Source organism: Mustela erminea, chromosome 19 (assembly GCF_009829155.1).
Source record: "Mustela erminea isolate mMusErm1 chromosome 19, mMusErm1.Pri, whole genome shotgun sequence".
Taxonomy (NCBI): Eukaryota; Metazoa; Chordata; class Mammalia; order Carnivora; family Mustelidae; genus Mustela; species Mustela erminea.
Window position 1 is genome coordinate 56,722,662 of NC_045632.1, and position 6,381 is coordinate 56,729,042.

Below are 6,381 nucleotides of genomic sequence, written 5' to 3' on the forward strand. Positions count from 1 at the left end.
GGGAGCCTGCTTCCTCCTCTCTCTCTCTGCCTGCCTCTCTGCCTCCTTGTGATCTCTCTCTCTGTTAAATAAATGAAAAAGAACTTTTTTTAATTAATTTATTTATTTAGGGGAGCCTGAGTGGCTCAGTCACCAAGCAGCTGCCTTCTGCTCAGGTCATGATCCCGGGGTCCTGGGATTGAGCCCCACATTGGGCTCCCTGATTGGTGGGAAGCCGACTTCTCCCTCTCCCACTCTCCCACTCTCCGTGCTCTTGCTATCTCTCCATCTCTCTCTGTCAAATAAATAAAGAGAATCTTAAAAAAAAAAAAAATTATTGGAGAGGAAGCAAGATGGCGGAGGAGTAGAAAACTGAAATAGCGTCAGAGCCCAGGAGTGCAGCTAGATAGTCATCAAACCATTGTGAACACCTACAAACCCACCAGGAGATCAGAGTAGAAGAGCAACAACTCTAGGACCAGAAAATCGACCACTTTCGGGAAAGTAGGACGTGCGTGGAAGTGAGTCCAAAGCAATGGGAAGATGGACCGCGAGGGGAGGGGCCGGGTCCTGGGAAGTGGTGGAGCAGCAGAGCACAAAATCCGAACCTCTAGAAGTCCGCTCCACGAAGGGACATCACTCTAGAGGCTAAGTGGGGGTGGAGCCCTCGTGGGGACAGTGTGGTCTCGGGTCCCGCGGGGTCACAGAAAGACCACGGGTGTCTGAGTGCGGCAGAGCTCGCAGGTATTGGAGCGGGGAAGCTGGCGGCAGAGCTGGAGCCGAGGAGTGAGCTCTCAGCTCGGGGTCACCTTAAACTGTGATCGGAGGCACAGTCGGGCCACTGCTCTCCGAGCAGGGACCCCACAAGAGGCAGATCCGGGGACACGCACCTTCCTCCTTTGGAGGCAGGAATCTGCTGAGTTTGGAGACTCCAAACGGGGAGACAGACACAGAGACGCTCGGTCACAAGCCAGGTGAGCTCGGAGCGCGGCTGGAGACCAGGGAGACGGGAGACACAGACGGCTTTTCTCCGCGGGCGCACTGAGGAGCCGCCCCGAGCTCTGGGTTCCTCCATCGGAGACTGGGCGGCCGCCATCTTTATTTCCGCCTCCAGGGCTCTACGGAAAGCCCGCGGGGACCAAAAGCTCCGAGAGCGAACCCAGCAGATGACTCCGCCCGGGCCCTGGCAAGGGCCACGCAATCCCGCCTGGGACAAAGACATTTAAGAATCAGGACAATGGGGGCGCCTGGATGGTTCAGTGGGTTAAAGCCTCTGCTTTGGGCTCAGGTCATGACCCCAGGTTTCTGGGATCAAGCCCTGCATCGGGCTCTCTGCTCAGCGGCGCGCCTGCTTCCCCTTCTCTCTGTCTGCCTCTCTGCCTACTTGTGATTTCTCTGTCAAATAAATAAAATTTAAAAAAAAAATTAAAAAAAAAGAATCAGGACAACAGGCCCCTCCTCCAGAAGATCAGCAAGAACGTCCAGCCAAGACCAAGTTCACCCATTAACGAGAACTGTAGAACTTCAGAGTTAGGGAGAAGCAACACATAGAATTTATGGCTTTTCCCCCATGATCCTCTAGTCTTGCAAAGTTATTTTATTTTATTTTATTTTTTTCTTATTCTATTTTTTTAACTTTTCCTCTTCTAGCTTTTTTTAAAAGATTTTATTTATTTATTTGACAGACAGAGATCACAAATAGGCATAGAGGCAGGCAGAGAGAGGGGAAGCAGGCTATCTACTGAGCAGAGAGCCTGATGTGGGGCTTGATCCCTGGAACCTGGGATCATGACCTGAGCCGAAGGCAGAGGCTTTAACCCACTGAGCCACCCAGGCGCCCCTTCTAACATTTTTTTAACTATTTTATCTTACCTTTAAAAAACATCTTTTAAAATCTTCATTGTTATAGTCATATTTTATTCCTTTATTGTATTTAACCTTATTTTTTGTATATATACAGGTTTCTTTTCTTTGTAATTTTGGGATATAATTTTTTCTAGTATCAAAATATACCCTAAATCCAGCTCCAGCCTTATCACATTCTCTCCTCTTTTTTTTTCTTTTTCCAACCAACTTATCAACTCCTTTTTTAGAATCTTTTAGAATTTTCATCTTTACAGTCCTATTCCAGCCCTTCACTGCATTTACCCTTATCTTTGTGTGTATATATATAAGTTTTTCTTTCTTTAAAATTTTGGGAGGTAGTTTCTTCTAAGAGACCAGAATACACCCAAAATTGAGTATGTGGCTCTGTTCTATTCACCAGTCTAAATATATTATATATATACACATACACATACATATACATATATATTCCTATATATATAATCCCCCCTGCCTTTCTTCTCTCCCTGATTTTGGGTCTCTTCTGATTTGGTTAATGTATATTTCTCTGGGATCATTGCCACCATTTTAGTATTTTATTCTCTCATTCATGTATTCTTATCTGGATAAAATGACAAGGCAGAAAAACTCATCAAAAAAAAAAAAAAAAGCAAGAGGCAGTAATGATGGCTAGGGACCTAATCAATGTGGACATTGGTAATATGTCAGAACTAGACTTCAGAATGATGATTATCAAGGCACTAGCTGGGCTTGAAAAAGTCATGAAGATATTAGAAAATCCCCTTCCAGAGAAATAAAATCTCTTTCTGGAGAAATAAAAGAACTGAAATCTAACCAAGTTGAAATTTTAAAAAGCTATTAATGAGGTGCAATAAAAATGGAGGCTCTTGGGCGCCTGGGTGGCTCAGAGGGTTAAGCCTCTGCCTTCGGCTCAGGTCATGGTCTCAGGGTCCTGGGATCGAGTCCCACATCGGGCTCTCTGCTCAGCAGGGAGCCTGCTTCCTCCTCTCTCTCTCTGCCTGCCTCTCTGCCTACTTGTGATCTCTGTCTGTCAAATAAATAAATAAAATCTTTAAAAAAAAAAATGGAGGCTCTTACTGCTAGGATAAATGAGGTAGAAGAGAGAAATAGTAACACAGAAGACCAAATGATGGAGAATAAAGAAACTGAGCAAAAGAGAGACAAACAACGACTGGATCATGAGGGGAGAATTTGAGAGATAAGTGATACCATGAGATGAAGCAATATTAGAATAATTGGGATCTCACAAGAAGAAGAAAGAGAGAGGGGGCCAGAACGTATATTGGAGCAAATTATAATAGAGAATGTCCCTAATATGGCAAAGGGAACAAGCATCAAAATCCAGGAGGCATAGAGAATCTCCCTCAAAACCAATAAAAATAGGTCCACACCCCATCATCTAATAGTAAAACTTACAAGTCTTAGTGACAAAGAGAAAAATCCTATAAGCAGCTCGGGAAAAAAGGTCTGTAACGTACAATGGTAGAAATATTAGATTGACAGCAGACTTATCCACAGAGACCTGGGAGGCCAGAAAGGACTGGCATGATATATTCAGAGCACTAAATGAGAAAAATATTCAGCCAAGAATACTATATCCAGCTAGGCTGTCATTGAAAATAGAAGGAGAGATAAAAAGCTTCCAGGACAAACAAAAATTAAAAGGATGTGGAAACACAAAGCCAACCCTACAGAAAATATTGAAAGGCATTCTCTAAGCAAAGAGAGAGCCTAAAAGTAGTAGACCAGAAAGGAACAGAGGCAACAGATACTAACAGTCACCTTGCAGGCAATACAATGGCACTAAATTCAAAAGAACAGCAGAACAAATCAATGAAACTAGGAGCTGGTTCTTTGAAAGAATTAATAAGATTGATAAACCCCTGGCCAGACTTATCAAAAAGGAAAGAGAAAGGACCCAAATTAATAAAATCATGAATGAAAGAGGAGAGGCCATAACCAACATCAAAGAAATACAAACAATTATAAGAACATATTATGAGCAAATATGCCAGCAAATTTGACAATCTGGAAGAAATGGAAGCATTCCTAGAGACATATAAACTACCAATGTTGAACAAGAAAGAAATAGAAAACCTGAACAGACCCATAAGCAGTAAAGAGATTGAAGCAGTCATCAAAAAGCTCCCAAAAAACAAGAGCCCAGGGCCAGATGACTTCCCGGGGGAATTCTACCAAACATTTAAAGAAGAATTAATACCTATTCTCCTGAAACTGTTCCAAAAAAACAGAAATGGAAGGAAAACTTCCAAACTCATTTCATGAGGCCAGCATTACCTTGATCCCAAAACCAGACAAAGACGCCATCAAAAAGCAGAATTATGGACCAATATCCTTGATGAAAACAGGTGCAAAAATTCTCACCAAAACACTACCCAATAGGATCCAAAAGTACATTAAAAGGATTATTCACCACAACCAAGTGGGATTTATTCCTGGACTCCAAGAATGGTTCAACAACTGCATATCAATCAATGTGATACAATACATTAATAAAAGAAAGAACAAGAGCCATATGATATTCTCAATAGATGTGAAAAAGCATTTGACAAAGTACAACATCCTTTCTTGATCAAAACTCTTCAAAGTGTAGGATAGAGGGTACACACCTCAATACCATCAAAGCCATCTATGAAAAACCCACAGTGAGTATCATTCTCAATGGGGAAAAACTGAAACCTTTTCCCCTAAGGTCAAGAATATGGCAGGGATGTCCACTATCACCAGTGCTATTCAACACAGTACTAGAAGTCCTAGCCTCAGCAGTCAGACAACAAAAAGAAATAAAAGGCATCCAAACTGGCAAAGAAGAAGTCAAACTCTCACTCTTTGCAGATGATAAGATATTTTATGTGGAAAACCCAAAGACTCCACTCCAAAACTGCTAGAACTCATACAGGAATTCAGTAAAGTGTCAAGATATAAAATCAGTGCTCAGAAATCAGTTGCATTTCTATATACCAACAGCAAGACAGAAGAAAGAGAAATTAAGGAGTCAATCCCATTTACAATTGCACCCCAAATCATAAGATACCTAGGAATAAACCTAACCAAAGAGGCAAAGAACCTATACTCAGAAAACTATAAAGTACTCATGAAAGAAATTGAGGATGACACAAAGAAATGAAAACATTCCATGCCCATGGATTGGAAGAAGAAATATTGTGAAAATGTCTATACTACCTAAAGCAATCTACACATTTAATGCAACCCCTATCAAAATACCATCCAATTTATTTTTCAAAAAAATGGAACAAATAATCCTAAAATTTATATGGAACCAGAAAAGACCCCAAATAGCCAGAGGAATGTTGAAAAAGAAAGCCAAAGCTGGTGGCATCACAATTCCAGACTTCAAGCTCTATTACAAATCTGTCATCATCAAGACAGTACGGTACTGGTACAAAAACAGACACATGGATCAATGGGACAGAATAGAGATCCCAGAAATAGACCCTCAACTCAATGGTCAACTAATCTTTGACAAAGCAGGAAAGAATGCCCAATGGAAAAAGGAAAGTCTCTTCAACAAATGGCGTTGGGAAAATTGGACAGCCGCATGCAGAAGTATGAAACTGGACCATTTCCTTTCACCACACACAAAAATAGACTCAAATGGATGGAAGACCTCAATGTGAGACAGGAATCCATCAAAATCCTCAAGGAGAACACAGGCAGCAACCTCTTCTTAGAAACATCACCAAGGGCAAGAGAAGCAAGGGCAAAAATAAACTATTAGGACTTCATCAAGATCAAAATCTTTTGCACAGCAGAGGAAACAATCAACAAAACCAAAAGACAACTGACAGAATAGGAGAAGATATTCGCAAATGACATATCTATGTCATTTGACATACTAGATATGTATGTATGTATATGTGTATGTCATACTAGTATGACATACTAGATATAGGGCTAGTATCCAAAATCTATAAAAAAATTTTGTCAAAGTCAACACCCAAAGAACAAATAATCCAATCAAGAAATGGGCAGAAGACATGAACAGGCATTTCTGCAAAAAAGACATCCAGATGGCCAACAGACACATGAAAAATTGCTCCACATCAGTCGGCATCAGGGAAATACAAATCAAAACCACAGTGATATACCACCTCACACCTGTCAGAATGGCTAAAATTAACAAGTCAGGAATGACAGACGTTGGCAAGGATGCGGAGAAAGGGGAACCCTCCTGCACTGTTGGTGGGAATGCAAGCTGGCACAGCCGCTCTGGAAAACAGCATGGAGATTCCTCAAAAAGTTGAAAATAGAGCTCCCCTATGACCCAACAATCTCACTACTGGGTATCTATCCTAAAGATACAAATGTAGTGATCCGAAGGGGCACGTGCACCTGAATATTCATAGCAGCAATGTCCACAATAGCCAAACTATGGAAAGAACCTAGATGTCCATCAGCAGATGAATGGATAAAGAGGAAGTGGTACATATATACAATGGAATACTATGCAGCCATCAAAAGAAATGAAATCTTGCCATTAGCAATGACGTGGTT